A 23981-nucleotide genomic window follows, 5' to 3' on the forward strand; every position below is an offset into this window, starting at 1 on the left:
TCGTGTCCTGCCTTGACCCTGTCAGACTGACTCCTAGTGGAACCTACGGATTCTGGACCGGACCTGGACCGCGGTTCTCAGGTTACCCCCGGGCCCAGCACATCCAGCAACTGACATTCAAAAGCATTGCTGCCTCCAGCTGTGAAGGCAAAGCACAGCCATCCTGGCTAGCAGCCACGGATCTCCTCATCTTCTTCCATGAGTTTCCCCAATCCTCTTTTAAAGCCATCCAAGTTATTATAGAATCGTAGAGCTGGAAGGGACCTGAGGGTCATCTAGTCCAACCCCCTGCAAGGCAGGAATGAATCCCAGCGAAAGCATCCATGGCCTTCCAAGCTCTGCTTAAAAACCTCCAAGGAAGGAGAGTCCACAGCCTTCCACTGTCGGTGGCCATCACTGCTTCTCATCTTCTGATCATGGGGGAAGTTCCTTCTTTACCTGCTCAGAGGCACTGTGGCCACTTGTGCTCTTGGAGACTGTTTCTGATGCGGGTGTTTTTACTGTACTGACTTATACTAAATACTTATTTACAGCTTGCCCTCGAAAATGCAAGCTTGCTTACTTAGATAACAATAACGTTTTGGTTGGTTCCCCCCCCCCCAAAAAAAATGCTTATTATTTTTGCAAATTTATTTATTTGGTTTTTCGAATTAACATTTTACACTCGCATATGCAACATACATCATAAAGACAAGATTCCAAAGAATCTCCTGGACTTCTCTCTTCCCCTTTGTGGGTCCTATCTTTAGTCATTTCCTCCTGCAACTTTTATAATAATCCATATCTTTTACATCTCCATTATATCCAAAATTCACCATTAAACTACAAGTGTTATTCCAATCCAACTAACGATTTTAACTGTTTACAATGGTTTTTAAGAGAAATTATAAATTTTCCCCTTTCCTTATTTTTTTAAAAAAGTTTTAATTAAACGGATTTACCCCAACACCCCCCCCCCCGCCCTCCAGCTTACGGTACCTGGAACCCACACCTCACCTCCGGGGGGAAAGAGTCGTCTCTGCCCAGTTCTGCGCCCAGAAGACAAGGAGGAAGTGAAACTGCTCTGATATCAGATAACGCCACCCAATCTCCGCCTCGAGGAGGGGAATCCTGGCTCATTTGCATACGATGACGCTCCTTCGACGTCAGCTGGCTCCTTCCAAAGGAATCCCTCCCCTCCCCTCCCGCTTTAATCGTTTAATAGCTTAAGGCGCCTCCAGATGCAAAGCTCAGAGGCGCGCGCAACGCTTCGGTTCCAAGCTGATTCTGGCCACCAGGGCTTCATTTTATCCGGGGCGGGGCGACAGGACAATCTCGTTATATTATGCAAATGAGCCTGACTTGGGGATCGCGCCTTGGACGCGTGCATGGATTTTTTGGAAGCTGCAGTATTTATGATAATAGTGCTTCTTTTTTAAACCGGGGCTCTCCATCCTGGGAGCGAAGGCTGTATAGGGTCCTCCTGCAACTGTGCTCTGGAAGTCAGCCTCCTTGAGCTCAGGCAGATAGGCTTCCTTTCCGGGAAACTCAGGAAAAAGTGGACTTGGGAATTGCAGTTGCTCTTTGGAGAAGAGCCTGTGCCCTTGACCGGGGCTCGCTCAATCCGAGAAGCGCATCATCGTGCGCAAAGGCACGAATCCCCTGCTCGCCCGGCCTCCAAGGGGTGGTGCTCCTTTGGGGGACCCTCCCCGAGAGTTTCCTGCGCCCTCGCCCAAGTTCACATTCAGTTTCTTTTTCCTGCAAGGCTGTTGAGTGTCTTGGGGTACCGCGTGGCTCTTGCGCATTTTCCATCCCCGGTAAGCCTGTTTGTTTGTTTGCTTGCTTTGGAGGGAGGGGACGTTGTGGAGCCTGCGAGGTTCATTTTGTATTGGTGGGTCCGCCCTCTCCTGCCCTCCGGACCTGTTTGCGGTAGGAGAAGTGATGGCATGGCCTCTGAGCATGTGCAGAGCGACCCATCCTTCTTTTCTTCCCTCTAAGTATAAGTTCGTGTGTGTTTTTTTCCAGGGTTTCAGATACGTGTGAACTTGTGATGGGAGTCCCTCCCCTCGCTTTGAAGTGTTGCAACGTGCATGGAGTAATTGCGTTTTGGGGTCCGTGGGGATGCTCAGAATTAAATTTATTGGGCTATCCAGAAGATCCCTGTTAGACCCATAGCCAGAGAAGGGCAGGGGTACTAATTTATCAATACAGAACAGTGAAATGCAATAGTTAGTAATGGGCTTCTCAGAATAGGCCCATTGAAATGAATGGGCCGAAGTTAGCCAGTTTCACTCATTTTAATGGGTCATCTCTGAAGGCAACTGATGTTGGATATAACCTGATAAAAACCCTGCTTAAATTAACATTTTAACGGGGGTGGGGTTTTAACTTGGGTGGGTGCTGTTTTATTTGGGGAATGGGGCTGATTTAAATGGTTTCTAAATGTAATATGCTAATTTTGGATTTCATTTCATTTCATTTCATTTCACTTTTAATTTGCATCCCACCTTTCTATATCACTATACACAGGGTGGTTTACAAGCTGAAGAAATGACAAAAGATCGTGCACCTTCTAACAATCTGATCCAATCCAGAATTATGACATACAAAAGTTATGTCATAATAAAAACACATCTTTAAAATGAACAAGTTATATCCAATAAAGCGTTCTTCGATAACCCATTGGGATATAGTAGTGCACAGTGAAATTAAATATCAGCAAATAAGAATTAAGCACAAATTCACTCTTAACAATTACAATAAACAGTTTCTAAACTATAATCAATAAAAATAACAGTGCATAAAATAACACAATACAAACTGAGAAGCAAAGACACACAATTTATATATATATATATACTGTATAAAAATATCCCTGAACTCCTCTCTTCCCAGCAGCTTCTGCATGGTCTGGGAAAGGCGCCTCTTAGGTCTAGAGCAGTGTTTCCCAACCGGTGTTCCGCGGCACACTAGTGTGCCGCAAGACGTTGCCTGGTGTGCCGTGGGAGGGAGGCGGGCGAGTCGGGCGGCGAGAGGCGGGGCGGCGGCAGCGAGGAGAGGCCGCCCAGCGCGGGGCTCTCACCGTCTGCCTGCCTGGCTGCCTGCGTGGCGCTGACGTCACGGGGCTGTAACGTGCCCCACATAGGCACACGCGGGGCGGCGAGCGAGCTCCCTCCCACATCCCATTGCCGGCTCTGCACCAGGCGGTAGAGCTCGGCGAAGTCTCCGCGCTGGAAGGCCAGCAGCGCGCGCGCCTTGGCCAGGCTCTCGCCCGCCTGCGCCTCCAGGCACGGCGCCTCGGCGTCAGGCAGCAGCGAGCCCAGGAAGCGGCCCAGCCGGCCGGGGTCGCCCGCCTGCAGCAGCGCCTCGCACACGCACGAGACCTGCTCCGCCGAGAAGCATGGCGAGCGCGGAGGATCAGGCGCGGCGGAGGCCAGCCCCGCACTTGGAGAGGACGCAGCAGCCGTTGCCAAACCCGATCCTCCTGCTCCTGCTCCGCCGCCGTCCTCTGGCTCTCGGCCGGGAGGAGCCTGCGGCGACGGGGCGGGCGCCGAAGTTGGCAGAAGTTGGCGCGCCTCCTCGGCAGCGCCTTCGTCCTCCTCCTCCTGCCTCTGCTCTCCTCCAGCGGCGGGGCGCGCCGCCCTCCCCAGCCGGGGGGCTCGGCGGGGCCCGTGGGGAAGGAGGCCATGTTCGCGGCGCGCGGGATCGCGACCCCCCTCGCCCGCCTCCGGCCCGCTCCCCTCCCCCTGCGCGCTGCCCTAGCCGTGCGGGTCTCCTCCCCCTGTGCCGCCGTCCCCTTTCCACATCCTAGGAGCCGCGGTCCGCCTTCCGCCCCCGGGCCGCGGCGCGGCTCCCAGCCCGGGCTGGCCTCCACCTCCTGGGACGCACGCCCACCCCCGCGGCCCCCCAAACTTCGGAGCAACTCTCCAGACGCTTCTCCCCCACCTCGGTCTCCCTCCTTTCCACTTCTCTTCCCCCCTTCCTTCCCTCTTTCTTTCTCTTTCTCTCCCACCCGCCTTTCCTTCTATTAACTTTCCTTTCCCCTTCCCATGTAGAACAGTCCCTGCAAATAAATTTTACTTACATAAGTAAAAAGTGACCTTTCCCCATCTGGCATGGTGGTGTGCCTCGAGATTTTTTTCATGAAACAAGTGTGCCTTTGCCCAAGAAAGGTTGGGAAACACTGGTCTAGAGGGTGGGCCAGGGCAGGTAGAAAAAGCCATTGCCTGATGGCCAGCACAAAACTCAGAAGGAAAGCTAAGAATGAAAGGGGGCAACAGATAGATGTGGATAGAGCACAGAATGTTTAACTGGCTCTTAGAGCAGAGAAAGAAACCAGGGGGAAGAAGCAGGAAAGGAATGAAGCACGTGGCTACAACATTTTGTTGCAGCGTTCCTCTTTACAACTATTTCCCACTGCTGCTGTTCTTGTGGGGTTTCTCTCTCATTCTCGCCCTCTTGTGGTTCTTTTCTGGAAGCAGCCAAAAGACCACTTTGAAGAAAGATGCTGACGATCGGAGACTTGCCTGAACATGTCCTGCTGGAGGTGCTGGCCCGGGTACCAGCGAGGAACCTGCTTTGCAACTGCTGGCTGGTTTGCTCCCAGTGGCGACGCCTGGTGGACGACCCCGAGCTGTGGAAGATTAAGTTCCAGCGGAAGAGCGGACCCGAGACCCAAGAGTCGAAGGCCTTCTTCATTTACTCCCACAGGGAGAAGAACCTAATCAAGAATCCTTGTGGCAAAGGTGCATCCCTGTTCAGCTGGGGGAGAAATGGGGAGGAGGGGGTTATTGCTTGGTTTCTGTTCTTTGTTTTTATTATGTATTTTGTATTCGTTACCTTGCATTTTTACATCCCCATGATCTACAGACGAAGGGCAGTATAAAAATTTAATAAATAAGGAAAGGGAAATGGTCGCAGTCCGAGAAATGATTTGTATGACCCTTTTGGAAGGCGGGTGGCACTGTGGTCTAAACCACTGAGCCTCTTGGGCTTGCCGATCAGAAGGTCGGTGGTTCAAATCCTGACAGGGTGAGCTCCCGTTGCTCGGTCCCTGCTCCTGCCAACCTAGCAGTTCGAAACACGCCAAAAAGTGCAAGTAGATAAATAGGTACCACTGTGGCGGGAAGGTAAATGGCATTTCTGTACGCTGCTCTGGTCTCAGTGTTCCATTGCGCCAGAAGCAGCTTTGTCATGATGGCCGCATGACCCGGGAAAACTGTCTGCAGACAAACACCAGCTCCCTCGGCCTGTAAAGCGAGATGAGCGCCGCAACCCCAGAGTTGTCTGTGACTGGACTTAACTGTTAGGGTCCTTTACCTTTTTTGGAAGGCACTTTGCTGCGAATGATAGGGAACAAGGCCGGGCAGTGCTGGGTTTTCAACATCGCGGTGCATCTCCAGCCAAGCATCGTGGTTTGGCGATATACTGCAATGTTGAAAAAAGCTGCATCGGCCCCAGCTGGCAAGGTGCCAAGTGAAAACACCACAGATCTCATTGTGGGAGCTGAGGCATTTTCAGTCCAGCGCCTTGCGGGCTGGGGCCAAGACAGCTGGCCCTGAATTGCTGCTCAGCTGGAGGGCAGAATGGCTACTACAAGCAGCAGAGCCAGCTCTGACATCCCTGCTGCTCGTGCTGGAGCAGCAAGGACCCAAGCTGCCTCTGCCTTTGCTGGCATAGGGGGCAGGTGAGCTATCTTGCTCCCTCATCCCCCACTCCCAAAGACCAACCTAGCGGCAATAGCTAAGCACATGGAACCTGTCTGGCTCTGTGCGTTTGACTGCCTTCGCTTGTGCGGGTGCGCTCTGGTGGGGGTGTTGTTCACCCCGGGAAGAATGACGCAACCCACCTTCCCGGGCGCAAGGCGTGGGGTGTCTTCACCTTGTGGAGAGGGACTGCTGGCGAGTGTGGGGCCTGCCAGCGGCATCAAAGAGCCCCTAAACCGCCTGGCTGCCTTTTACCGGGAGGGTGGGCTCCGTCTACCTGGGAGGGAAGGCACAGCTCCCCTCCCCGAGGAAGGCAGCCAGGCGGGGTCTGGGCTCTCTTTTTTATTAGTTTTTTGTTAGTTTTCCAAATTTATAACAAACAAATAGAAAGAAAACATCAACAACAAACAAAATTTATCCTAGCTATAATAATTCCACTTTTGTTAACATTGTTGGATGACTTCCTCGAGTCCCCCTGGCTGAGTTTCCATATAAATCATTGTAGCAGTTTTCCAAAACTGTTTTCACATAAAATTAACTTGGTCAATTAACATCTTTCTTTCATTTCATTTCATTTCTTTCTTTCTTTTTTACCATAGTATTCTACAACATCACTTATTTAAGTCTTAGGCCGATCTGATACTCGCAAGTAATTCTTTTTAAATTATCTTAACATATTTAGCTAAATAGTCTTTAAATTTCTTCCATTCCTCTTGGTACTCCTCCTCCTTCTGGTCGCAGACTCTTCTGTCAGGTCGGCTAGCTCCCAAATGTCCATCATCTTCATCTGCCATTCCTCCATTGTTGGCACTTCTTGTAATTTCCAATTTTTGGCCAACGAAATTCTAGCTGCAGTTGTGGCATACAAAAACAATCTGACATCTTTCTTGGGCAATTCCAAACCTGTTATTCCAAGTAGAAAGGCTTCTGGTTTCTTAATAAATGTATATTTCAACATTTTTTCCAATTCATTATAAATCTTTTCCCAGAAGTCTTTCACCTTGGGACAAGTCCACCACATATGGTAAAAGGTACCTTCTTTTTCTTTACATTTCCAACATAGATTATCACTCTTGTGGTAGATCTTTGCTAGTTTTACAGGGGTTAAGTACCATCTATACATCATTTTCATAACATTTTCCTTCAACTGGAACCTGGGCTCTCTCAGCTGGGGAGGGGTTGTACTTTGACAGAGCCCCCATCCTGCCGCTGGCTCGTGCGAGCCGCTGGTGGGTCGAGGGCTCTGTAAAACAGCTTGGCTCAGGAAAGGGTAGCAGCTTCCTCCTCAGGCAAGCAGTTTAAAGAAGCAGAGGAAGGAACTCCTCACCAGTTCAGCTTGATTCTCCCTCTGCAGGGATATAGTACGATGGCAGTTTCACCAGCCGTATATCTGCCCCCAGCTCCCAGCTAGTTTGTTTCTCCCTCTGGGCGCTGGAGGCAGAGGGACTGGAGAGCAGTGACGGTTTCACTAGTGATATACCGCTGAGTGAAGCTGTCATCGCGGTCTGCCCCCACATAACGGTCCTGGGCGATATATCGATGTATTGCCCAGGCCTAATGGGGAAGGGTTCAATGGCAGTCAGTCAGTGGACTAGAGGTACTAGGCTGTTCCCCTAAATGTTCCTGGTATATCTGAGTATTAAAGTATTAAACCCTGACGCCACCTTTCCAAAGCCCAGGAAGCTTCTGCCTGACTTAGGGAAGGAGGCAAGATGCTTGAGAGCCAGTGTGGTGTAGTGGTTAAGAGTGGTGGACTCGTAATCTGGTGAACCGGGCTCGATTCCCCACTCCTTCACATGCAGCTGCTGGGTGATCTTGAGCTAGTCACACTTCTCTGAAGTCTCTCAGCCTCACTCACCTCACAGGTGTTTGTTGTGGGGGAAGAAGGGAAAGGAGAATGTTAGCCGCTTTGAGACTCCTTCGGGTATCGATAAAGCAGGATATCAAATCCAAACTACTACTACTACTACTACTCTTCTTCTGCTGCTGCGTGTGATGTCAGTGTTGTTGTTGTTTAGTCGTGTCTGACTCTTCGTGACCCCATGGACCAGAGCAAACCAGGCACTTCTGTCTTCATGCCTAAAACATCCCCCCTGTTGCCCTCGCTGGCCTGTGTGTTCCTCCAGGATCTGTACGCTCTCCTTTGTCTGGCTGCTGACTCCTCTGTTGCTTCCACTGACTCAAAAGCCTCCTCCTTCAGTGTCCGTCATTTTGGTTTTGGTTTGGTTTCCGCAGAGGGCCTGGACTCCTGGGCGATGAGGGCCCCTTCCGAGGGCCACTGGAAAACCGAGGAGCTGTCCGAGGAGGATTTGGCAGCCCTCCCCATGGAAAGTTTCCTCCAGAGGAATTCCTACGCAAAAAAGAAAGACTCCTCCCCACAGTGGGTCAACCGATGCTTTGCTGCATGTGACGGGTGAGTGTCCGTGGACAGCTGTGAGTCCAAAATGACTCCCTGGCTGAAAATCTGGTCCCTCGGGGACACAGTTACCCCATTTGGGACCAGGGAACCCCACACACATGTCCCCCCCTGTCCCCCCAGAAACAGTGCTTCTGTCTTGTCAGGATTCGATCTCAGGCCATCCATCCTCCAAACGCCTTCAGACATTCACACAAGATGTTCCTTTGTGCTTCAGGCTCTGCAGCAAGGCTCAGCTCATCATTCTGAAGGACCTTGGGTACTGGGACGAGCTGATAGATGAAGCCAGACCTAACATCGCAGTGAATGAATGGTGGGTTCAGAGCATCCAGTCTTGGTTATTGAGGGGGTGGGGCTGCGTGGTCCAAAGGACAGAACAAAAATGTATGGAATATGCAGACATGGCAAAACTTAACGGGAGACTAAGAGATCAAGACAACAAATGTAATGGTTCTAGGGGTTGCTCGTGCATAAGCTGATGCAAACACCTGGCTGGATTGCCTGAGTGAACCTTTTCTGTCCGGACGGCTGTCTCAATCGCTGGCAGAATCCGTCAGTGTGCGTTTCTTAAACTTCTTCCAGCAAAGAAGCTCTTTGACGCCTAGTCTCCTCCTACTCTCTCTGCGCGAAAGCCTTCTGCGCAAGGAGGGCGTCGGCAGCGGAGGACCTCTACTCTCCCCGCTGGTCCCCGGCAAGGAGTCATGGGACCGCCTCACCAGTTCCCCCATCTGCCCCCCTTCTCCACTGGTGCTACGCTGATTCTCTTCCCCAGAAGATGGGCTGCCTCTCCCAATCCTGGGACGCTCTCCGGAATCCCTCTGGATTTTGCTCTCTCCCTCCAGCACTGATGGCAGTTCCCTGACAACAAAAGAATGGAAATGGTTATTTAATATTTACAGATAAATTGTAAACAGAATGTTGGCAGGATTATTGTAAATAACCTGCAATTACATACAATTTGCTCATTTATTCATCTATTTTAAATACAGTGGTACCTCGAGTTAAGTACTTAATTCGTTCCGGAGGTCTGTACTTAACCTGAAACTGTTCTTAACCTAAAGCACCACTTTAGCTAATGGGGCCTCCTCCTGCTGCCACGACACCAGAGCATGATTTCTGTTCTCAGCCTGAAGCAAAGTTCTTAACCTGAAGCACTAATTCTGGGTTAGCGGAGTCTGTAACCTGAAGCATATGTAACCCGAGGTACCACTGTATATATATTTGAAATAGATGAATAAATGAGCAAATTAAGTTAATTTGGATATGAAGAAGATATTAAAAATGAATTTAAGGAACCGCAGGAAGAGGGGGAAGGAAGTCAAGTTTTGAAATGTTAAAATGATTGTAAAATTAGTGAAATGTAGAAATCTGATAAGCAGGATCTGGTAGGATTCCAGACAACTCCAAATCTGGCAATGTGCTCCAACCGAACACCCTTCAGCCTTGGGTCTCCAAGTGTTACTGGACTACAACAGCCATCAGCCCTCACCATTGGGGTGCTGGGGATGATGGGACTTGTAGTCCAACCACCTAAGGTTATAGAACACTGCTCATCTGCTCTGAGCCTCCCCCCCCCCTATAATTTTTCTGTTTTACATTTTAGAATATCCATTTAAACAACCTTAAAATATCAATGACTTCCCTTCTTCTCTTTCCGTGGTTCATTTTGCATAACATAAATCCCTGCATATTTTATATAAACTGAACCATTCAATTATTGCATCCATCCAAACTTATTTGCACTTTTGAATTTATCTGAATGCTGCCAATGTTTTCGAATGTACACAATTCCCCCCCCATATATTCAACAAACATTTTCCAATCTTCTTTAAACATGTGTTGTCTTATTCTATATGTTAAGTCCGCAAGCTGCGCATATTCCATCAGTTTAAGTCGCCAGTCTTCTTTAGTTGGGACCTTGCTCGTTTTCCATTTTGGGGCTAACAAAACATGGGCCGCAGTAGCAGCATACATAAATAACCTTGTTTTGTTAGCACCCTGAGCCTTTTTGCACCTTTGCAGGCCTTGAATTTCCTGACCAAGCTGTGCCTCACTGAGATAAGATCCTTCTGAAAGGGCCTGCAGGCAGACGTGAATGGCACAGTCAGAGACAGCGATGCTTCTGAGTAACAACTGCTGGAAAGGCAGGAAGGGAGAGGGTTTTCGTACTTGGGTCCTGCTTGTGGGTTTCCCAGAATGGGCATCTGGTTGGCCACTGTGAGAACAGGACGCTGGACTGGATGGTCCATTGGCTTGATCTAGCAGGCTCTTATGTTTTGTAGACACACCAAATAATATATTTGCATGCAAACGTAAGAAGAGCCCTCCTAAATCAGGCCAATGATCCATATAGTCCAGCCTCCTGTTCTTGTGCAACTGGTATTCAAATGTGTCCCACCTCTTGACAGTGGAGGGAGAACAGAGACCCCATGGCTGGTAGCTTCAAGAGCCACCTCTCTCCATATGAACCTAGCCAGACCCTGAGATCATCTTCCAAGGGCCTCCATCATGTGCCTCCTCCTCGAGAGGCCCGGAGCGTGGCAACACAAGAACGGGGCCTCCTCTGCAGTGGCTCCCCATCTGTGGAATGCTCTCCCCAGGGAAGTTCGCCTGGCTCCTTCATTATACAGCTTTCGGTGTCAGGCAAAAGCGTTCCTCTTTAATCAGGCCTTTGGCTGACTGACACCCGATGTACTTTTAAAATGTATTGGTTTTTTTAATATATATTTTGATTATGTGTATTGTGGTTTTATATTGCGATTTTATGTTGTATCCTCCCTGAGAACTGCACGTATAGGGCATTATAGAAATCTAATACAGTGGTACCTTGGGATGCGAACGGGATCCATTCTGGAGCCCTGTTCGCATCCTGAAGCGAACGCAACCTGCACGTGCATGGGTCACGTTTTGCCACATCTGCGCATGCGCATGATGTCATTTTGACTGTCCGCGCATGTGCGTGCGGTGAAACCCGGATGTAACACACTCCGTTACTTCCGGGTTGCCGCAGAGCACAACCCAAAAATACTTAACTTGAAGCACATTTATCCCGAGGTATGACTGTAATAATAATAATAATAAAGGCCATTGAAAGCCGCATTTATGCATGAAACTGATTGATGTAAATTACAGCCATTCGCCATTATTGGCTATATTACTACTTATTATTATTTATTAGAAGTAACTGTTTTAAAGTTGTACATTCAAGTACATGGGAATAGATTTGTATCGAAAGGTCTAGGCTGCCTTGATTTTTTTATCTGGAGGTTATCGGTCATGAAATATATACTCTTGGTTTGGTGTTCAGTGTTCAACTCATGCCTAGTTTGGTTTCTGCCCAAACTGATGTTTTCTCTCCCTTCTCCCCCCCCCCCAAAAAAAAACAGCTATTATTGTCCCCCTGGCAGCCGCTATCAACTTAGCGTGAAGATGTTGGACGCAGACTTTCAGCTCCTCCACATCCTCCATACGGAAGGGCGCGGGTTCCGAAGCTCCACGCTGGCGTCGGGTCTGTAAGCCCCCGTGGGAAATGCTTGGGATGGGGAGCAGAAGCAAAGCCTGCAGTAGATGGGGGAAGGATTTATCAATCTGAGGGCCGGCATTCCCTTGTATGCAGGCTTTTGGGGGCCACATTCCAGGAGTGATGGGCAGGAGCAGAGGTTGAAGTGGGCAAGCGGGTGCTTATTCATTTATTTTTATCTAAAGGAGTTTGTGGTCATCACAAAAAGAGGGAGCCAGTGTGGTGTTGTAGTTAGAATGTCAAGACAATTACCTGGGAGACCAGGGTTCAAATCCCCACTTGGCTATGAAGCTTGAACCCATTCAATGTCTTCTCCAATCCTAACCTACCTCCCTGGGGATAAAATGAGGAGGTGAGAGTTATATACGGCATCTTGAGCTCATTGGAGAAAACATGGTCTATAAAAGTAAGAAATGAATACTTTCTTTGGCTCCATGATCACTGCAGATGGTGACAGCAGTCACAAAATTAAAAGACACCTGCTTCTTGGGAGAAAAGCAATGACAAACCTAGACAGCATCTTAAAAAGCAGAGACATTACCTTGCCGACAAAGGTCCGTATAGTAAAAGCTATGGTTTTCCCAGCAGTGATGTATGGAAGTGAGAGCTGGATCATAAAGAAGGCTGATCACCAAAGAATTGATGCTTTGAATTATGGTGCTGGAGGAGACTCTTGAGAGTCCCATGGACTGCAAAAAGATCAAACCTATCCATTCTTAAGGAAATCAGCCCAGAGTGCTCACTGGAAGGACAGATCCTGAAGCTGAGACTCCAATACTTTGGCCACCTCATGAGAAGAGAAGACTCCCTGGAAAAGACCCTGATGTTGGGAAAGATGGAGGGCACAAGGAGAAGGGGATGACAGATGGTTGGACAGTGTTCTCGAAGCTACCAGCATGAGTTTGACCAAACTGCGAGAGGCAGTGGAAGACAGGAGTGCCTGGCATGCTCTGGTCCAGGGGGTCACGAAGAGTCGGACACGACTAAATGACTAAACAACAGCAAAATTTAAAAACCTGTATGTGATATACACAAAATTATGAATAAAGCAAGTTCAGAGAATTGTAGAGTTGGAAGGGACCGCGGGGGTCATCTAGTCCAACCCCCCTGCAATGCAGGAATATTTTCCCCAACATTTGGCTTGAACCCACAACCCTGGGATTAAGAGCCCCATGCTCTAACGACTGAGAAATAAGATGAAAAAAGCAAAATGCACAACATAGGAACGAAATTGGATGACATGCATTTTATAAAACAAAGTTGCACATTGATATATACATGTCTTTGGATGTCTGTGTAAAAGGTAAAGGGACCCCTGACCATTAGGTCCAGTCGTGGCCGACTCTGGGGTTGTGGTGCTCATCTCGCTTTATTGGCCGAGGGAGCCGGCGTACAGCTTCCGGGTCATGTGGCCAGCATGACTAAGACGCTTCTGGCGAACCAGAGCAGCGCATGGAAACGCCGTTTACCTTCCCGCCGGAGCGGTACCTATTTATCTACTTGCACTTTGACATGCTTTCGAACTGCTTGGTTGGCAGGAGCAGGGACCGAGCAATGGGAGCTCACCCCGTCCTGGGAATTCAAACCGCCGACCTTCTGATCGGCAAGCCCTAGGCTCTGTGGTGTAACCCACAGCGCCACCCGTGTTCCTGGATGTCTGTGTAGGCGTGCCTAAAAGAAAAAAGGAGTTGCTGGGCACTGAAAGAAGGACAGCAAAGGCACCTGACAAACAGCATGGGCAGGGAGTTCCAAAACATAGTTGCTGCCATGCTAAAAGAAGGAATCCAAGTGCACAGTGAACATTTGTGCATTCCTTGTAAGCTGGCAGGACATATTGGTAGAGTGTGGGGGGGGGGTCAAGGAGATCTCCCAGCCCCCTAAAAATACTTGCAAAGCAGTGGAGTGTCCAGAGGGGAGATCCAGGGGCCAGGCTTGAGGGCCACATTCAGCCCAAAGACCCCTACCTTTGAGAGGGATAGTTTTCCTCCTAGCTCAGCAGCCTTGCCCTGTATTCAGCATCTCTCTCTCTTTCTCTCCTGTCTTCAGATTTCGCAAGCGATCATCGAATGCCAGGCTGGACTCCGCTACATCCTCTTTGAACACCTGGCTGTAAACGGGAGCGGCCAGCCGCCCGAGAACAGCGTAAGAGTCACCAGGAGCAGCGTCACTCTTGGGCCGTTTAATTGGGACGAAGACTTCATAGAGCCCTTTCCCAACTCAGATGACGAAGACGGCGCTAGTGGCAGCGGATGCAACTGGTGAGGACCCTCCCCCCCGTCTTCCTGCAACCAATCAAGGGGAGGCTCTGCCTGTCACTGGCTCTCTCTCCATCTGTCTTTGGCCACAGCGCCACCTAGAGGTGGGCTCCCTACCTACTGCCCTACCAGTGCCAATGGGCACTGCCAGCCCCCGCTGACTATTAATTCTGTCCTGTACACTCTGCTGCGTTCCTCTGACATCTGTTCTTATGTCCGACAACATTTGCATCATCGCCCCTTCAAAATCTGGTGTTTTGGAGTCTCTTCTGTCTTTCATTTTACTTTTCTCAGACTTACCTACACCATTAGCCCTAACTATTCCATAGTATCAAGGTCAACTCACCCAGTCCCAGTCAACAAGATTTTTAGTGCACAGGCAGCAGCAGACAGCTCAGCAGCTCCCCCCTTTCAAAGTCTTAATTTCTTTACTCTTCTTATTCTTTTAAAAAACCATCCAAAATCCATTCACACACTTATATCCAATTCAAGGCGGGTAAAAGAAACACTGTATACTATTTTAACAAGCTCAGACAGCAGCAGTTACTTTGTGGTCCCCAAAGAGGAAAACGAAAGTTGAATGTTTCCTCTCCCTTTGTGACACAATAATGGAGTCTAGCCTTCCCCCACCAGGAGGTCCACTTCCAGAAAGAGACTATTCCCCTGTCAAATCTATCTCTTGCAGGGTCTTTCAATTTAGTCAAATCCCCCCCCCCCCGGCAGAAAGAGGGGTTTAGAATGTTTCCTTGGAAGTTTTGACAAGTCTTTTAAAGTTACAGTTTCGGTCAGCAGTAACTTCTTTCATTTCTACTTCAGCGGAAAGGGATCAACCTCCATAATTTAACTCCCTTCCAATCCAATTGACAGTCTGAATTTAAAACCTTTTTTTACCCAGTCTTTTAAAATTTGATCAGAGAAACTGGTCGCTCATGATTGCCAGACTTCGGAGCTTCGCACGATGAAGAAAGCGAGTAGATTCCACAGTACCCGCGTCTCCAACCCCGCTCGCTCTTGGGGCTCCTATTAGAGCTTACCGGGGAGCAGGGGAGTCGCAAGGGGTACCCGCCGGAATACCAGGTCCTCAGAACTCTTGATCTGAGGTTTTTTCGGGGTTCCGCGACGCTCTTGCGGTCACCAAAGCGCAAGGACTCCTTCTTCCGAAAGAGCTCTCATCTGCCATTAATCACGCGGCCAACCGGAAGTCTCAACCTGCAGTTTCATAAGAGTACAGTGGTACCTCGGGTTACATACGCTTCAGGTTACACACTCCGCTAACCCAGAAATAGTGCTTCAGGTTAAGAACTTTGTTTCAGGATAAGAACAGAAATCTGGCTCCTGCAGCGCGGCAGCAGCAGGAGGCCCCATTAGCTAAAGTGGTGCTTCAGGTTAAGAACAGTTTCAGGTTAAGTACGGACCTCCGGAATGAATTAAGTACTTAACCCGAGGTACCACTGTATATATTTAAAGTAGATAATTAAATGAATTTGGATATGCAGAAGATATTGAAAAATAAATTTAAGGCACCACAGAAAGAGGGGGAAGTCAAACTTTGAAATGTTAAATTGATTGTGAAACTAATGAAATATATAAACTTGAAAAGTATAAATAAAAACTTTTTTAAAAAAGAAAGAAAGACACATCTGGGCTTCCTGATCTTTGTAGAATGGCCAGTTAGGGAGAATGATGGAAGCTGACTTTTGAATGTAGATAATTTTGGGTAGCAAAGAGTCCTCTGTCTTTCTCTACAGCGACATGTAAATCAAGTATCTCTTCATGAACTGGGTCTTTTTCTTGTCCTGAATTAATAAAATAGGAATAGGCACTGCAATCCTGTGTCTACTCAGAAGTAAGCCCTATTGAATTCAGTGGGGTTTATTTTCAAGTAAGTGGGATTAGGCTCGCAGCCTAATTTGTGTTTGGCATAATAACTGGATACCAAACATTGTCTTTTTCTGGGTTCACTTTTTTTGTTTTTGTGGGGATAGGATGCTCCCTTCCTTCTCTCTGCTCTTCAGAGACATATTTCTATGTAACTGATTGTGAGGGGTTATTTACTATAAAGGGAATTGCAGCACAGCAAAGCAAGCTATGGGGATTACCGTGGTTTACACTAAGTCAGGTATGGAGAACCTTGGGCCTGCCACAACTCCAGTCATTCCTTGATATTGGGCATGCCATGCTTGCTGGGGCTGATGGGAGTTGTAGTTCTGTGACAAGCCAAGGGTTCCCTGCCCCTGTGCTAAATCCATATCTTTGTCCTCCTTTGCAGATGAGCACTCCAGCACACCATTCAGGCTTCTAGTCCCTAACTTTGAGGTGATGAAATGCAGCCCTGGGACCAGATGCGGCCCTCCCATCCGGCCCTCAGGGTTCTCCTCTCACTGGCCCTGCTCTGCTTGCTTCCTTGAGTGCCTTTGCCTAGCAGAATGTGTCCCTGAGCTGTAATAAAGCCTTTAGCTTGCCTGGGTGGAGAAACCTGCGTATACAAACCTCTGGATTGTGCATGGTTTGGGTGAAGCCTTCTGTTTTGCCTCAAGCCGCTCCTACTGCTGGTTTGTGGCCCCTGGAAAGTTGTCCTGGAGGGAATGAGGACCCCTGCCTTTTCCCTAAACTGAAGCCCTGATTGCTGCATTTCCCAATGCAATCCTCGCTGCAGATAGCTTGATGTTGATTTCCTTCTCGTAAACAAATGCATAGAACTCCGAGACTTCTCCCAAATCCTTTGCCAGATGAATTTGATGAATTCGTTTTTCTGCCATGGCTATATAACACTGCCTTCAATAATCTTTGAAGAGTAAACTGTGACAGTGAACATAGAACTTATGAAAAGAGAGAGGGGATAAAGAACTGTCTCATACAAAAAGAGTTATCCAAACTCTTACGATAAGAGAGAGAAAAAGAAATTTGGTTGAGCGCCACCCTGACATTTACTGTGACAAAACCTGGCAAATAAAGTCTATCTTTCAACAAATGTGTTTGCCTGTTCTTTACATTAATCACTTTTTAAAGACGTCAGCATAGAGGAAAATGCTACATTCTTTATCCCTCCTGTAACATTCCAAGATCAAAGGAGCAATGGGTTTTTCCACTTCCAACATGCTGCCATGCATATTTCAGATACTAGAAGCAGATTTATATCTGGGATGCATGTGGAGCTGTGGTCTAAATCACTGAGCCTCTTGGGCTTGCAGTTCAAAGCTGCATGACAGGGTGAGCTCCCATTGCTCTGTCCCAGCGCCTGCCAACCTAGCAGTTTGAAAGCACACCAGTGCAAGTAGATAAATAGGTACCGCTGCAGCGGAAAGGTAAATGGCATTTCTGTGTGATCTGGTTTCCATCACGGTGCTCTGTTGTGCCAGAAGCTGTTTAGTCCTGCTGGCCACATGACCCAGATGTAGACAAACGCTGACTCCCTCGGCCTGAAAGCGAGATGAGCGCCTCACCCCATAGTTGCCTTTGACTGGACTTAACCATCCAGGGGTCCTTTACCTATATCTATATATCTACCTCCAAATACACAGAATAGTTGAGTTGGAACGGTCCCAAAGGGTCATCTGGCCTAACCCTCTGCAATGCAGGAATCTCATCTAGATCATACATGACAGATGTCCACCCACCCTCTGCTTAAAGACCTCCAATGAAGAAGAGTCCATTCCACTGCTGAAAAGCTCTTAGGATCAGAAAGTTGTTCTTGATATTTAGTCTGAATCCCCTTTCTCGTAACTTGAATCCACTGGTTTGGGTCCTACCCTCCCGAGCACCAAAACAACAAGCTTGCTCCATTTTCCTTAGGACAGCCCTTTAGTTATTTGAAGATAGATATTGTATCCCCCTCTTAGTTTCCTCCAGGCTAAACAGACCCAGCTCCCTCAACCATGTCTCACCAGTCTTGGTTTCCAGACCCTTAAACTGATACCTTTTATGATTTCTTCAAGGTAACCTCATAATAAAATTTTCATTTTTTGTTGTAGCAAAGTATCCGAGTTGTTGCTTTTTAGCTGATTTTTGTAATGTTGGCTCTTTTGAAGAATTTGTTAAAGAAATCTGCGTGCGTTGTATGCTATATATACTGCTTTAAACTTTTGTACAGCATCCTTTCGGAGGAAGTAACCAAGCAAAATAAATGCACCACAGAGGGTTGTGGAGCGCCTTCCAGGGGCCACAGCCATGCTTCATGGGGACCAATGGTGGAGCTGAATTCAGCCTAGTGGGTCACATATAACGTTGGGGCTTTTTTGTGCTAGTCATAATGCTTTCTAATACACAATCTTAACATAGCAGCCAACGCCTAGGGGCTGAAGGGTCTCTCCCCCCCAATAAAATGTTTTGAGAGGGCTGGGGCCCCCAAAGTTCATGGGCACTGCCCTTCAAATAGTGTGCCTTCACTATGTCATGTTATCAGTTGTCAATATTTTATTCAAGTTGGCTCCCCTGCCATATAAGCTTTACATCCACTTGCTTTGTAGGCTGCAGGGTCCTGAGTCCACCTTTGGAAATCTGCTTCCTAGAGCTCGGAGCAACTTCTTGCAGGCTGAGCTAAAGCCTTAGGAGCAGCAAGACTGGGGCTTAATAAGCGCCTGTGGCCTTGAAAGGGGCGTGGCAGCCAGGGAGGAGCATCATCTTATGCAAATACAGTCCAGCAGGGATTCCACTACTTGCCCAGCCCACAAGGGGAAGAACTTGCTAGAGACCCCACCCCTAAGGGGAGGATTGGCAGCAGGGGGTATGTCACTTCCTGCAATTGCAGTGCCTGGACTGGGATCACTTTCAATTTCCACTTGCTGCCTGGTGGCTGAGCAGGGCGGAGACTAGATTTCCTGTCGGAAGCATCACGTAGTTTCTGTGCTCATTCCAGACCAGGGACTGCAAATAAAATATTTTAAATGTGCTGCAAAGTGCAATATACACATGTGACACTAGATGGTGTCAGTGAGCTATGCAAAATTCAACGTATCCTTCAAAACGTTTTTTAAAAAAAGCATTTTCACAGCATTTTTTATACGTGTACAGATTCCACCTAGGACTTTGTTGGGAACAAGGTAGTGGGTTTACTACTCCGAGTGAAATTTAATTGGACATAGCCCAGTGCGTCAAGGGTTGGAAGATCTTGGGCAGGGGTGGCAACTTGAAGAAAATATTGGGGGGCCAAGCACACTGCAAACCAAACCTTGTCCAATTGACTGCAAACTGGTGCAAAAATGGAGTGGGTTTGTTGTGCCTATGGCCCCCAGTTTGAGTGTCAATTACTCAAATGTAGGGGGGCAGCTGGTTATGTGAAACACTTCGTTAAGGAAAATTCTGGGGTGAGAGCCTGCTGGTCTATATGGTCAGAAAGGAAGGAAGTTCCAGCCAAATATAGGAGCAAAACAGCGATCAGTAGATCAATATCATTATTATTATTATTATTATTATTATTATTATTATTAATAATAATAAATTTTATTTATATCCTGCCCTCCCCAGCCGAAGCCGGGCTCAGGGCGGCTAACAACAATCAAATAATCAAACAGTTAAATAGTCACACAATCTAAAAATATTTCATTATAAAAATTAATTAAATCAAATTGATGGCAACCAATTAAGCAAAATTCTGTGCAGGTTGCCAAAGGAGGGAGTCAGGCTGCGCCCTGACCAAAGGCCTGGCGGAACAACTCTGTCTTGCAGGCCCTGCGGAAAGATGTCAGGTCCCGCAGGGCCCTAGTCTCTTGTGTTGTATTATTGTACAACACGTCCCCACAAGAGTAAGAACACCGAGCATGGGGTGACATCCTCTTTTAAAACTTCACTCTTTCCCCCCAAATACACTTCGAGTGGCATCATTGATACACCATCACTACATCAGTGGACTGTCACAAATAGGGAGGGGTATACAAGGGTTAGGATGCGGGTGGCGCTGTGGGTTGAACCACAGAGCCTAGGGCTTGCTGATCAGAAGGTCGGCGGTTCGAATCCCCGCGATGGGGTGAGCTCCGGTTGCTCGGTCCCTGCTCCTACCAACCTAGCAGTTCGAAAGCACGCCAAAGTGCAAGTAGATAAATAGGTACCACTCCGGTGGGAAGGTAAACGGCATTTCCATGCACTGCTCTGGTTTGCCAGAAGTGGCTTAGTCATGCTGGCCACATGCCCCCGAAGCTGTACGCCGGCTCCCTCTGCCAATAAAGCGAGATGAGTCGGCCATGATTGGATCTAATGGTCAGGGGTCCCTTTACCTTCATCAGACACCTTTCCCAACACCTCTTAAGTACCCATCACCGAAAGAACAATAAAGCACTTTACATGTCCTTGCCCTCAGGACTTGTCTGGAGATGGGCTTTCAGAACACCTGACTTGCTAAACTGCCTCTGTGGGTGTCTCTTGTTGCCCCCTTGGGCACCCCCTGGGTCAGGTGCCCTTGGCTTGGGGAATTATGGCGGGATACCCTGTTCCTGCTGCCTACGTGACTTCCTGCTTCTTGGTTCATGGAGGGAGGTGGAGACCAAATTCACCTTTCTTTAAGGGTTAAAATGGCCTTGGACTGAGGAGAGTTGGTTAAAGTATGGGTTTTCTACAAATTTATAAAGCTAGGTACCTTCCCTGAGCTGTCAACTTGAAAGGATACATTCAGGCATAATATTTGTAAAAACTATAAAGATGTGCACCACCCCCTGTCATTTCCAAATTTTGGTTTGGGGTCCCAAAGGGGTCCACTATGGTTGTAGAAGACGGGTGATGTCCAACCAAGGAGAGAAAGAAGCAAGTAGCTTTTTAAAATGAAGGAGAGCTGAGTGGAAATGATTAGGTTGAGGCTAAAAATAATATTTTTACTTTCATGGTTACAATAAAGTGATGCAGTTTGAATACATGCGTTCCAATTCTTATTTTCCTGAAAGTAGTTACAATCATTGAGAAGTTGAGCAAACACTGATAAGGCCTAAGGATACAAAGGGGTCAATTCCTTTGCAAAGACACCAAATGTAACAATTGCATAAGGGTCACAGAAAGAATTCACATTTACAAGTAGTAAAGACACAATTACAAGAAAATGAAACTAGATACAATTTAAAATTACCCGGATACAATTATAAAAACAACAACAACACTTGGAAACAATTACAAAAAAATACTTGGAAACAATTATAAAAATAGAGGTAGGGTAAATTCAGGAAATTTCCCTGCAGTGCAGGGAAGAAAGAAAAATGCTTTATTTGACAGAAAGGAAAGAAAAGACTTAAAGGAGGGGAATAGCAGACTGGAAGGCAAGATTGAGGAAAAGATTGATATCTCTCTCTTACGTTGTCTTCATTTGGTTTATTTGGTCTTGGTTTTCAGCTTCTTTAGCTATCTTTCTACATCATTGGGAAAGCAGGGTTTGTGGCACAAAACAGCACAAAACCAGCACTCCACTTTGGGACCAGTTTGGAGTCAGTCAATTGGGTTTTTGGTCCTTTACTTGTGACCCCGGTTTGAGTGTCAATAACACAGTTTGGGGGGGCAGCTGGGAAAGCAAGGTTTGTGGCACAAAACTTTGACACTGGATTGGAGTCAATCGGACAAGGTTGGATTTTTGGCATTAACTTGTGATCCTAATTTGTTTTGTCGGTTACTCGGTTTGGGGGGTCGCACAAAACACGGGTTTCACAGCATAAAACTGCACAAAACATTGGCATCAGTTGGGGAGGGATCCTGAATTTTGGGGTTGCAGGTTAATGAAGCCATGGGGAGAGTTGCTCTTGCGCTATGTGATCAGCCAGCCCAACTCCCAGGATGACCTTTATAGGTGTGTGCAGATTAAGAGATCGAAGGCGGCTGCTCCACCTGCATGGAAAACACTGTGAAACTGATTGCTCTTATTTAGGGCCCATAAAGGAAGCTTTAATTCCCCCCTCCCCCCTGCATTCCGTCCTTCTTTTCTGCAACCAAAGATGGCTAGCTCAAGGAGTGATGCTTAATGGGTGTGCTTCTGTGGATCGTAAATCCAACAGAGCCCAACTACAAGGAAAGGAGCGATTAGATGGGTTTATGGCCAGATTTACTGCCTCCCTCAGCTTCTCTTTTAAATTCCGCACATGTTGACAGGTTAATATCTTTCTTTACAAGCTGCTGCAAGGCATAGACAAAGCTGGGTGGAGGAAGCACAGAGAGAAAGGTTGTAATGCATATGCGGAGTGTGTGTGTGTGTGTGTGTGTGTGTGTGTGTGTGTGTGTGTAAGGCTGTTGTCAAGAGTTGCATCACAATCCTGGATTTGGAATGCAGTCAGAATGCAGGGGGAATTCTAGGGTAGGGGATCCCAAAGTGGCCAGCAGGATTCCCCGGGGGCAAAGAGGCAAGGGGGAATCATGGGTGTGATGGAGGTGTCAGTGTCTATCAGACTCTAAAAAGCCCCTATCAATGGATCAAGTTCCAAAGCTTTGTTGAGTTCAATAAACTAAATAGTTTTAGCCGGCGCTGGAATAAATATGCCATTAATGGTTACTGTTTAGGATTGGATTGTGTTATTTTCTTCCTTTGTGGGTCCTGCAAATCGCTATTCTGGATGATTTTTTATTTTAGAGTAGCGGGCACAAGGTATGAGTTCATGGAACCCAAGGGAGCGGGGCCCCCAAAATTTGGGAACGACACCTCTTACTGAGCCTGCTTTGCACTAAAGTGTTTGCGGGTTTTTTGCCTAGCTGGAATAGAGAACCAGTGGGACCTAGTGGTTAGAGCAGTGCTGGATTTAGGGAAGTGCTATGGGTGGTTCCCCCCCCCCCCCACAGGACGCCGAGCCGAAGGAGCACAAAATATGCGCAGAACAGAAGGCAAGAGGGTGGAGGGCATGAAAATAAGAAATATTTAGGGGGGGTGGGCCAAATTTTGTCCTCGCTCAGGGCCACCATATTACCAAAGTGGCTTCTCGACTTGGTGGTAGAAGTGGTCATGACTCTAAGCAGACCCAGCAGCACCATCAATGACAACACGGTGAGTGAGGAGCAGTTGGGCTCTTCTGAAAGCCTGGCAACCATGTATTTCTGGGCACATTATTTGACCAGAGAAGAGTGTTGCAAAATTAGAGGAATGGTTGATTTGGAAAGCTCAAATCATGTGAGAATCAAATGCAAACTGAATTTATTTCCCCCCATCACTAGTTCTAATCCCACCTTCTATTCTCTCTCTTTCTCTCCTTCCCTCCATCCCTCCCTTTCTTTTTTTTAAAAACCCTGCCTCATCTCTTAGGTCTGGCAACAGGAAAATGGTCAAAATTGTCCAAGATTCTATGCTCAAAGAATCCAGCCCCCTATTGTGCTCTGTTCTAACTGGCTCACTGTAGGGCATGTGGATGAGTTCCTGACCTTTCTTCCGGCTTCCAACAGAAAGGTATTGATCCTCAGGTAAGTGCTTTGACTGGCTTCCTTTTCCATTTGATGCTTTATACCTGAGTCTTTCTGCACTGAAAAAGTCACTCTGCCGGCTTCTCTCACAGAGCCTTATCCCTGTCCCCAGTCTCTGTGGGAGGGCTGCAGCCTCCCGAAAAAGCTTTACAGGGGGATTAGACAAATTCAGGGAGGGCATCAGTGGTTACTAGTCACAGTGTTTTACCTCCTGTGTTGGAGTCAATATGCCTCTGAATACCACTTGCCAGCAATCACAGGTGAGGAGAGTTGCTGTCTCACTCATGTCCTGCTGGTGGGCTTCCCATAATGGGCACTTAAATGGAGGACCCAAATTCCACCCTGAGGTTTACCTGTCTCATTTTCCTCCCTGCAGGGTTTCTGGTTATTCTTAGCCAGTCCCACTGTTCAGAAACAAGCCAAAAGAAGGTTTTGGAAATGCTGCCCTGTTTGAAGGTGAGGACAGAATCATAGAATCACAGAATCAAAGAATTGTGGAGTTGGAAGGGACTCCCGAGGATCATCTAGCCCAAGCCTCTGCAATGCTGGAATATACAGCTGCCCCATACAGGATTTGAACCTGCAAGCCTGGCGTCATCAGCACCATGCTGTAACCTGTTAGGATATTGATGTTCCATTTCACCTAAGTAGATGTGTGGAGCTGTTGTACGTCACATGTCTGTTTACATTCCAGCACAGCTTGCTGGGAACTTCCAATTTGTGCATAGCTTTTGCCTTATGCTGCTGCTTGCTCTTGG

At 47.7% G+C, this 23981-nt stretch overlaps 1 pseudogene across 1 annotated transcript; it reads left to right on the forward strand.

Annotated features, from left to right (window-relative positions):
- The first annotated feature begins 1418 nt into the window (after positions 1 to 1418).
- Positions 1419 to 16846, forward strand: LOC309536355 (F-box only protein 44-like; annotated as a pseudogene). The gene is made up of 7 exons (XR_014224527.1): positions 1419 to 1796; positions 4458 to 4724; positions 7920 to 8097; positions 8318 to 8413; positions 11487 to 11608; positions 13667 to 13878; positions 16145 to 16846. The product of XR_014224527.1 is annotated as an F-box only protein 44-like (transcript).
- The last annotated feature ends 7135 nt before the right edge of the window (positions 16847 to 23981 follow it).

This window comes from Podarcis vaucheri (genome assembly GCF_965113315.1).
Source record: "Podarcis vaucheri genome assembly, chromosome: 7".
NCBI classification, from domain to species: Eukaryota; Metazoa; Chordata; class Lepidosauria; order Squamata; family Lacertidae; genus Podarcis; species Podarcis vaucheri.